The 11817-nt window shown below is 38.7% G+C and overlaps 1 long non-coding RNA gene across 1 annotated transcript; it reads left to right on the forward strand.

Moving 5' to 3' along the window:
- Positions 1-770: 770 nt before the first annotated feature.
- Positions 771-3583, forward strand: LOC140323063 (uncharacterized). Its single transcript, XR_011919297.1, has 3 exons — positions 771-892; positions 1059-1423; positions 3286-3583. It is a non-coding gene; the product is annotated as an uncharacterized lncRNA (long non-coding RNA).
- Positions 3584-11817: the final 8234 nt, after the last annotated feature.

Here is an 11817-nt window from a genome sequence, read left to right on the forward strand (position 1 = left end):
GTTGCAGCTGCCATTTCATACCATCCTTATCAGTAGTGGGTAAAAAACACACAACTAAACTGTAATAGCTTCCGAATTTAAACACGAGGAAGCTCCCCTACATACGGCAATAGCGCCTTGTTTACTCAACTTGCCAGGGGCACTTTACAGTGCCAAGAATAATAAAGTGTAAAGCAAAGTTTAAGTTAATATTCTGTTATTAGTTTTAAATAGGGTTTTTCTTTGCTCTCCGTTGGGTAAATTTGCCCCTTTATTGACGTAAGCAAATTTTATTTAAAATTCAAAGTTCTCATCAGAGCAATCAGTGACGGGAAATACTGGAATGGGTCAAATGTTCATATGACAATTCTCAGAAGCTACGTACGGACAGTAGACCACTGGAAATAATGGCTAGTGATCTCAACAATACTCCTCCTTGCAGCTGCAGATTATGTGATCTTAAAGTACAACTAATGGCTCCTATATGACAATCAAAGCAAGTATCAGGTCCAGCGATGCACAAGCCTCCCGCTCATAGGCACTGCAGCTTAAAGTGGGAGGGTTTCAGCAGCAGAGGCAGTTATATCAATCCAGAAAACAGTGGACAGGGTTGGACATTGCCAGGCTGACTGACAAACAGGCTTGTGACTTATTAAAGATAGCAATGGGAGTGACAACTCTGCTCTGAATTTAGGAGCAGTGAAGCGTTGTTGCCACAACATCACATGAAGCTGCATTAGGTGGGATTTGCTGGTAGCCTCTATGGGTATTTGTAGGACTTTGAATAGGGCCTAGAAGAAAACTGTGGGAGCAAGTGCATTTATATTTTAACTGTGCTGCAGTACATATCTTTTATAGGAGGACAAAGTTCTACTTTAAGGTCACATGAGGACGGTTGGAGTCGGCTACAGAGGTAGCATTTTATACAATTATTAATATTGTGATTTGATGATTATGTAAACAACAAATGGGTCTATATAATAGTTCTGAAAAAGGGGGCACAGGGTTCTTGGTACAAAAGTGAAAAGGTGCCTTCAAATGAGGAAAAGTTGTGAGTTTTGACTTTTTCATCATTGCAGCCTCTACATCAAAAGTCCTCCAGGTGAGCTTTGGCCTAGCGTGGTCATCAGAGCAAGACAGCAGTTTACATTGGAAGTAGAAAGCTAGACTGAGCAAGAAATAGCCTTAAGATGCCTCAACCAGAATATGACCACTACAACCCCCACCATGTGACGATAAGCAGCATGCCATCCGACCACGTGACACAAAGAAGCATTTCATCCGACCATGTGATGCCAAGAAGGCGACCATTCCACCACATAAAATCAAAAAGATGGCCATGCCACCCCATGAAACTAAGAAGTAGGTCATTCCACTCCATGATCCTAAGAAGCAGGTCATCCCTCTTCAGAATGCAGTCTACTACAGGTCAGAGAATAAAAAGGTAAGCTTCAGCCAGCTTCTAAAATCAAAATCCAGACTTAGTACTTTAAAACAAACATTTGCTAGCAAATATGTATTTATTTCAGAAAAGCCTCTTTGCATGGGCACCCATAGATCATTTCTAGGAATAGGGGTTGTCTGTGAACCACAATGGCATGTTAGAAGAAACTAATTTCACTTTATTGTTATATACATTTTTATACCTATCATTATTAGATAGAAATTGAGGTGTAGTGTTGCCATATTCAACATGAGAAGTGTCAGGGCCAGGGCAACAATGCCCAGTGTGTGTCAGTCTGGTAATAATCCCGAGTAAGTGATACCATGGCCAGCAAAAACTCCCAGAGCCCACAAACTTACTGGGTTACTTACCTTCTTGTTTTGGCCCCTGTCTCTGTCCAGCATGGATTATTGTGAATGCAGCCAATCAAAGTCCACATCGTTCCCTCTAGGTGTCGTGTTATCATGCTGTGGCACCCATGGCTTTATGGGTCAGGGTCCCTTTAAATACATCCTTAATGATGCTTTTACAGGAAACCAAGTGAAGCGGATGTTCCCTTCTACCCATCACACACATATACCTATTATTCTACAGCTGTCACAGTAAATAAGTCTGTCTTCTGCTAGCAAGCTGCAGATCCTTTACTAGAGATCCCCATTCAGCAAAGCTCATCCATCCTGCTGATTGAAGAGAGAACAGCTCTTATACATAGAAAACAAAGTTCCTTCTCCATAGCATTCTGGAACGGGATGGGATTTACTACTCAGGCTGTGACTGCTTTAAAAATGTAGGACTTAAAAAAAAAAACTTTTGTTCTTTAAGAAACAATAATATTTTTTACTGACTAGAATAAAAGTTTAATTAAAGCTGAATTCCCAGAAACTTCTAAATACTTTCCTTTCACAACCTCAATAACAATGAGTGGTTCTTTTCTCTCACTACTTTTGGAAACTCTGTCATTATTGATATCTGTGGTAGGGATGGTGGGTGTTGCTACGTTTCTTTGACTGCTGCAGTAATTAAAAGAGATATGCAGAATAATGCAAAGTAGGATATCTAATTTACACTCATCTTTATTCTATGCCCAGAATGGAGCATTAAATCCTTGATCAGGCAGGTCATTATTGCAGAAAGGGAAAGGCGATGTCCATTCTGCAATAACGTGTCGTACCTGCCTGATCACTCCAGGTTTCCGGCGACAAAGCTGAGCTGCGCATGCACAGTGTCAGTTTTGGTTGCTAGCAAACCCAACCAAGGCTTCCTTTGTATGTGCCAGGGATGAATGAGTTATGTCATCGTGGTATGGCCAATCAAGATAGGCAAAAGTTGCCTCTGGGAGAAGAAGTAAAGGAAGATGATGGCACCCTGCAATATGACGTGGATAGAGGAGCCATTTGGGTTTGGTTCAGCATTAAACATGTAAAATACTACAGTCACCCTTTTCGTCTTTTGTTTTATCTCAGTGCTGCTAACCCCTTGCAGCCACTGATTGTCTATATACATATATCCTAGGGATGGCTGAATTACATTTTTCAGGGCAGAGTTTCTGATGGTGAGAACAGCGGACCAGGCCTGTGCAATGTGGGTTGTAATGGGCACTTGTAATCTCCACTGGAAGTCTGTGACAGGGTGACAATGCAGAAGCACCACTAGTAGAAAGGGGACCATGCTGTCCCCCTATAACAGGAAGAGCCTAAACAAGGACCTTCATGATCATATCACTACAGATTATGAAGTCCTTCATTTAAAAATATTGAAAATTAGTTGTTAAATATAATTTTATGTTACAGCCTTAACATGAGATTTTAGGGACGTTGACATATATTTTATTATAAAAATGATTACAACTCTTTATTAACTAGATCTAAAGTAAAGAAAAGAAACTACCAGACCACAACAAGAAAGCAAAAAGTAAACCGTAACAGACGAGTAACTTTTGATTTGGATGGGCCGACTTCAAGCGTCGAGAGACAACATGAACAAGAAATGCAGACAAGTTCCACTGCTCATATGGACGTGATAACGCAGACCTCACCACCAGCACCAGCAGCAAGGAATCCTCTATTCAACATAGGCCTGCATCAAACTGAAAATCCTTCACAATTCAGATGGTGGTTAAAGTATAACAATAAAGGCTAAGATAGAGGTCTAACATAAAAATGGTGTGTTATTTTATTGTTATGTATTCTTAGGACTTGTATTCTTGTATTCTTTCTTCTTCTTAGGACAGCTCAGGTACTAAATGTATTCCTGCTAAGTATATGCAGCTTTTGTTTTGTTGTTTTCCTGATCCCCCTTATAACATATTTTTATCACCTGTTGATCCTGACAGCAGATTCCTAATTATTTTCACTTACATGTGTACAGCGGATTGATCTGTCCTGAGGGAGTCAATGGAGAAGAGCACAGCTTGCTCATCCTCCACTCGCCATTGAACAAATTGTCAGTCAAAACAATCATAAAAAATTGTTTCCAGCAACAAAAATTGCAGGTGTGTAGGCATCCTTAGGCTGTGTGCATAGAAGTAGGATTCTTGTCACTGAACATGTGTACAGAGCCCTGGATATATATGATGTTTTAAATGGACTTTAAAGCCTATTTGCAGCTTTCAATATTAATATTTTTATATTAATATTGGATATTGTGGGATCCTTTCTTTTTATCAATCCTATAATGAACGACAGCTGTACAAGTCAATGGAGAAGAGGAAAGCATGGTGCTGCCCATTCATTCTCCCCCCTCCCCTCATCATAGAACAGAACAGGTGCTGTGTGTACAGTGCTTGTTCATTCATCTGTCACTCTTTTGTTGCTGGAAACAATCATAAAAGTTTGTTTCCAGCTATGAAAATTGCCCGTGCACACACATCAGATTCGTGTTGCTGGACAAGCGACAGATGAACAAATAAGCACACAGTGCCTATTCTGTTCCATGTAAGGGGGAGGATAAGCAAGTGGCACCCCACTGTGCTCTTCTCCATTGATATACAGCTTTGGTCATTGGTTGATCCTTCATGGGCTGACCAATGTACACAGGTCAGGATTCTACCCAAGACGAACATGACTGTTAATCATGGACAACGATTATCTAATGTGTATGCAGCCTTAAATATATATTAAGTTTTAATAGGACTTTAAAGCTTCATTGAAGCTTCTGGTATTATAATTTCAATTGTAATATAGGAACTTGTGGAATCCATTATCCCGGTGTGTACTGCACTACGATCAAAATAAATGAGAGCCATATACATTTAAAAAGTAAGACACATGCTTTTCTTTTAGAAAAATATAATGTTAAAGTCAAATGAATAAAAGCTGACCCTTTGTCAGTGCTAAATGTTTTGTTCCAGACATTATATTAGAAACATTTGCTGAATAGCTTGCTCTGTTAAAAAATGTGGGAAAAAAGGGGATATAACAGCAACTATTTTACAGGGGATTCTAGAAAACCTAAAATAAATATATAGTAACCCTGTGAAGGGCATATTTATAAAGCATTTCATTTTAAATCAATCATTCACTAAAGCTGAATGTATGAGTTTTAAATGACCACCAGTAAATCTTTAGTGAAAGTCACCTTTCCAGCTTTAAAAATGTCCCAAAGAGTATAATTGAATAATTTTATACCTTTTACTATTTTCATGGTTAAATAATTAGCAAAACTTATTTTCATTAGAGCACAGGAACTGCAATGTTTCTGCTTATATGTAGGTTTTATAATAACTGTTATGTTAAAGCGTAACTAAACTCAGAATTTTCACTTTACATAAAAGGGTAGACAACTCTTTTTCAACCAAGTTAAAAAATCTGTTTGTTTGTTTGTTTGTTTGTTTTTTATGTGCAACACCTTTAAAAAAAAAAAAAAAAGTAGCAGCACCGCCCCAAAATTCCTGATTGTCTAGGCAATTGAGAATGAATGGGAGCGCAGAGCCTCCCAGGATACCTACGGAGGGGGAAAAAAAGCTGATCTCACACATGTGCAGGTTTTTTTTACCCAACTACGTCACCCGATCTCGCGCCTGGGTCGGGTGATGTAGGAAGAAGGACCAAGAAAAAGAGAAGAAGATGGCGGCGCCTGGAGCGTAGGCCCAAAGACAGATCCCGGGTGGATGGAAAAGACCTCCGGACTGATCGACTGCTCTGTGGGACTGAAAGTAAGTGGGTTTTTTTTTGTTTTGTTTTGGCCTTTTTTGAGTTTACTTCCTCTTTAATTAAAGGCCCTAAACAAGGTATTGGTTTACTCATAAACATCTGACTGTCTGTTCTTTACAAACTATAGTTAAAAAAAAAAAAATGTGATCGATGGTTGACTAAAATCTGTACTTTTAAGGCTCCAGCCAGAACAACTAAAATTATATATACAGTACAAAAATACATTTATAAAATGTACTTTTGACAGTCAGCCACTGGATGGCGCTGGTAGTGCATATGAGTTTACATCATGAAAATCAATGTCACAATTGTTTGACAAACTGAACAAATACAGATCCCAGCTTACCAGTTCAACAAAGTCTGCTTAGCAAGATCTGCTCCTTTTTTGTCGTATTTGCGAGCAGATTAAAGGCTTATTGTTTAGATCCATTCTTTACCTCGCTGAAATTGTTTCCGGCACAAACCATGGGGAAGTTATCTACAAATAATTACAAGATTTTTGTTAAAATCTGTAACTTTACTGCTACAAAACTATTAAATTTCCAAGGGTAAGCAGGTATTCGAGGCTCATTAGATGCAACTAAAAGTTAAAGGACAACTTCAAGAGATAGTTTACAATAATTTGCTATCATTTGACAAATGCTTTCAATCCTGGATCAGATCTATTCCAGGTTTGCTGGATCACCAAGGTTCTCCCATGACAGTCTTCTATCACTAGTCAGGGAGAACTTTAATAAATCAGACGTATTGGGCCTGATTTATTAACTCTCCTAGCATTCTAATTCTGTCTGTATTTTCACACAAAAAGCGAAATATGTCCAATATTTAATAAATGTAATAAATTTAACAATAAGCTTTAAATTAAAAAAAATCTGTTAAAACCTGTAATATAACTGTACAGTAGCATGTATAATATATATATATATAATATAATTATTTATATATATTATATAAAGATTTCTTTGTATTGGACTCAATACAACTATTTTGTATTGAATCCAATACAAAATTAATTGAATTTCCCGCCGCTTCACCTGCCCGCACCGACGTCACCGGGAAACCCTGGAGAACGTCGCTGCATTCGTCGGCTGAAGATCGAAGAAAGAAGACGTGTCCCCAGGACCTGCAGGACACCAAAGGAAGAAGGTAAATGGGTTTTTTTTTATGTTTTTGGCGACCCTGAGTGTGACTCAGAATAACCACTTTTTGCAGGTAAAATCCACCACGAGTCACACTCAGGAATACCGCCAGGGGGGTTAAAGCTCTCAAAGGCTAGGGAGGATACACTTTTATCAGTGAAGATGGGTGTTCTAGCAAACCTCTTCAATCTATCATGTATGCTGCAGCCAGACTCATCCATCCTTCCCACCGCTCCTCTTCTGCTGCATTTCCTTGCAGATCTCTTCATTGGCTTCCATTTCACCTTAGAATCAAATTCAAGCTTCTATGCTTTGCCTTCAAATCCCTACACAGTTATTGTCCCACTTACCTTTCTGACCTGGTAAAAAAAATACTCCCCCAGACGTTCTCTCCGCTCCTCCAATGACCTAATATTTACTTCCTCACTCATAACCTCATCACACGCAGGAATACAAGACTTCTCCAGAGCTGCCCCAACTCTCTGGAATGGTCTTCCTCGTCTATTTCGGCTTGCTCCTACTTTCTGCTCCTTTAAAAGAACACTCAAAACCCATCTTTTCAAACTTGCTTTTCTGTCTTTTGAAACCGTCACTACCTCCCACCACTACATATCTCCCATCCTATTATGTGTAAATTCCCCCACCTCTTAGATTGTAAGCTCTTCGGGGCAGGGTCCTCTCCTCCTCCTATGTCACTGTCTCTATTAAGCTACGTACACACGTCAAATTTTTCTTGCCCGATAATCGGCATCGGCCAGATATCGGGCGAGAATCTGATATATGATATCAGATCCATTGGATCTAAAGGGTCCATCTCTAAGTGTTTTAACCTAAGATTCACACACCTTTCATACAGGATTTATAAATTTATCCCAAACTTAATTGATTATTGTGTGAAAGCACTCTGGACAGCACATTAAGTTTGTGCCCTGCAGCAATGCATTTGTTTTATGGTGCGTTTATTAGGGAACCCTATTTACAATCAATGAGCTGCCAGCTCACGCTGCAAAAGAAAGTATGAATCCTTTTATTCTATAGCTCTGCAATCTACTACCATGCATTGCGGTGCACTTGATGTAAATGCATTGCCCTTGTGTTTTGGGGTGCAATTCAGAATCAAGGGAAATGCAGTATGCGTTATTTGAATATTTGGAGGCACCCCATATATTAATAAAGACATTGCACATGTCAGGAATTTAACAATGGCCCTTTGGTTTTTATTAGCCCCCATAAAGAAGGCTTCACATCCTTAATAAAAACTCCACAGCACTACCTACCATATAAAATCTCCAGAAAAAGGAAAAACAATATCAAAAAATATTTAACAAATAATAGAATGTTGCACACATTCATGTGGATGGTTTTAGAACTTGAAATTAAATGCAACTTTTGTACATGGTTTCCTGGATGTTTTAGGAGTGGATTTGTATTGGTGGAAAGCTTTTAATAGGCAGTTAGCCATCCTCAAACAGCTTCACATGGTGCTCAGTTGTTGCCAGTAGCAAGATGCTGCCATCAGACTGCTCAAAAGTGTGCCATCCCCAACCACTTACTTATGTGTGTGGTAACACATTGCATTTTTCACCACTGCCAGTATGAAGGGAGCCCAAGAAACAATATTCTATATGTGTATTGTGCCCAGACTATGCCCTGCTTAGCATCACACACTGAATATTAAAGAGAAGGAAGAAGTAACATTTAAGGGAACACCATACATACCTTCATCTTCTGTAAAACACTGCCATCCACAACTTTCTGGCTCCTGGATGATTTTATTTCATCAGCAGAAACTTTCTATACACAGTGGAGGCTGGGAAGTGTTATTTGTAGGAGTCCTTGTTTCCTGTCCATGGAAGAATGAGGAGTTAACCCAAAAGTGCCCGTTGCTTGTTAGTGTCTGGAGATTCAAGGAATGCAGAGATAAGAGAAAGAAAAATAGACAAAAAGAACAGCAACTTGCTCCAAGATTACTATATATAAAAAATAAATATATATAAAATAAAAACCGCCTGGATTGCTAATCTACGGATTGCTAATACGCCTGAAGTGTATCTAAAGCCATTTCTATTTTTTGTAAAGAATGTGGATTGGTTAGATTCTCTGTCACGTTTTTATTGCTGGAGAGATTTTCCGTTTATTATTTCCAAGACAGAAACAAAGTAACATCCAAAGTATTATATTGGTTTACAGAACAGGAGTTGAGATCACTTTCAAAGGATTTTTACTTCCTGTTGTGTCCCTCACAATTGACAAGAAATGGGACACAGAAAGAATAAGGAGCTTTTGTATTTTATAATTAAAATAAAAAATGTATTGGCTTTTGATACACATAAGTTTGGTTTACTTCCAACTAGCCTATGGTCTGTTTATCTGTAAACCCTTAGAGCCAATCTGTTCTGCAGGAAACTTTTTACAAATAAACTTGGAGGATGTCATTACTGACCTCTTCTGAAATGTTCGTCCTCTGTTAGCTCTTTTGTATTCATATATTGAGTCTTTGACGTAAAACAGTTATACAGTAGCCACTTCATACCTTTCCCAGGTCAGCAGTGGCAACCTTCCCCACCCTCTACTTCCCTTTTAGGCTGGCATCACATGCATGCATGGTGGTTATTGACCAGGATACAGAAAACCATCACCAATATCCTGTGAGCTTGTGTCACAATAATGTGCGATTCTTTTTTTTAACCATACAATGTCAGCCAAGTCTTAAATAAATGGCAAGTAAGCGTGCAGGAAATGTATTACACTACATGGGTATAGGGGACTGCAACATGATAAAACCCTAGCGTTGCACTTTTTCTTATTTGGCCTCCATACAAATAAAAGCTTTTTGATAAAATTTGTTGAACTTGTGGATTTCTTACTGGAATCTTGTGAGCTGATAATTGCAGAAGTAAAGGAAATAAGCAATGACTTTACTTTCAGCCATCTCCAAGTTATATAAAACTTTACCCATGTTATGAAGAATAGGAGAGGACAGGGAGTTATATCTATCCTATCTTATTCATGTTGTCCTCATGCAGAATTAATAGGAATTGTCTTGACCAGAATTTTGTTACTAGGTTAACATAAAACTTAGAAAATAACGCTGCCACCACATCTAAGGAAAAATAGTCTGCAATATATCACTGTTCTGGATTTGCATATACATTAAAGAAAGGTTTTACTTAATCTGAAGTAAATATCCAAAACCTTTTCTGACATTGCTCTCTAAGTTATAACTCAATCTTCTGCCTGCAGTGTCTAGGCATCATTCCTGGAAGATTCCCATGAAAAACAAGAATGTCAAGAGAAGATATTTGTGTAAAGGACTGCAGCATTTTCTCATGGGATTACATGCTATACATTTACAGGATTCTTCCCAGAAGTAAAGTGTTGTCACACCCAGAAAAAGACAAGATCAGGGCAAGAGTAATTATTGTTTTTTTGGTTTTAAGTATATTTTTCCATTTACTTAGAGTAGGTAGCACAAGATAAGGACGTGAACTGACCTTTAATTTTAGCTAAAGCTCACTTTAATTAGCTACTTGGTTTAAATTCAACAAAAAAGTAGTTACTTATCCCTCCTTGCATACAGCCAATTCAGACTTTGACTAGTTACCTTCTGCCTCTATGGATGTTGATCAAAACACACTACAGTTCTGCTAAATCAGAAACATTCCGTAGTGTTACCTTAATCCAACTTTAATGTAATCCAGTGATGGGAAATTTCAGGATGCTCCCATATGTGCTTCTGGAGGCAGCAGCTTGTCACATGAATTCTTCTCTAGCATTTGGCACTTGGTACATGTGTTTCCATAACTTCCAAATAAGAACAAAGTAATTTGAAGGAGTGACCTGCTGCACCACGGCAACGTCTGCATGAAAAACAAAAGCAGGTAAACTACTGTAATGAATATTTGTCTGGGTTCAGCTCCTTCGCACTGGATTGTAGCGGTAATGGTTTTGGATATCACCCAAAGTGTGCTTAGGTTTGTTTCCATAATCAGGACGTAGTCTAAACTCATTTGGAAAACGGAACAATATATATGATGTATATGGTTGCACATAAAAATTTTTAACTTCTGCAGAAGGCAACAGTTACATAAAGTGCTGCCTAATACAAATGATAACTACATAAATTGCCCAGTGTTCTCCCCAACCCCTTTTAGCTGGGCGCACCACCCGGCACTTTTCAGTAACCACCGGTCTCTTTTTCGGCAGTTACTGAAGAGTTGGGTCACAATACAGGGGCTGCAACCCACCTACAATTTCTTCCCACCCAGCTTAAAAAAATTTCTAGGTTGAACACTGTTGCCATATGAGGTTTCATCATGATTCACATGAAAATACTGGAATTGGAATTACTCTTACATACGTAAAACTAAAGATTGACATAATTATTTTGAGTAGTATTGGTTTAATGGAATTTCTCCATACATGTAGATTTTCAGTCCCAGTTCGCACAGATGCAATTGCATGCAGTAGATCACTAAAAGCTCCCGTGCTTTGCCTTCAAACCCTCCACAGTTCTTGTTCCACTTACCTTTCTGACCCGATAGAAAAATACCCCCCCTAACCGCTCTCGTCACCCCGCCAATGACCTACTAATGACTTCCTCACGCATAACCCCATCACACAATGACTCAAGACATTTTGAAAGCTGCCCCAACTCTCTGGGATGGTCTTCTTCGTCCTATTCGGCTTGCTCCTACTTTATGCTCCTTTAAAAGAGCTCTTAAATCCCATCTTCTCAACCTTGCCTACCTGCCCTCTTCTGTCTCCTAAAACCCTCAATTCTTCCCAGCATTCTATATCCTGCCACCCCTCCTACTGTATGCCTCTTCCTTATCTTTTAGATGGTAAGCTCTTTGGGGCAGGGTGCTCTTTTTTTGTATCTGTCTGTCATTTGCAACCTCTACTTAATGTACAGCACTGTATAAATACTGAATAATATGTATAATTATAATAATAATAATAGAATCCTATGGTGAAAATGACACAGTAAAATGACACAGATATATACGTGGGCCGGTGCTGATACATGCTGTGTTGCCAAAGTAGCTAAATTCATTACAGAAATAAAGTTGGATGGCACCTGTTAAAATCTGCAAAGTAAGTT

This window comes from Pyxicephalus adspersus, chromosome 2, assembly GCF_032062135.1.
Source record: "Pyxicephalus adspersus chromosome 2, UCB_Pads_2.0, whole genome shotgun sequence".
NCBI classification, from domain to species: domain Eukaryota; kingdom Metazoa; phylum Chordata; class Amphibia; order Anura; family Pyxicephalidae; genus Pyxicephalus; species Pyxicephalus adspersus.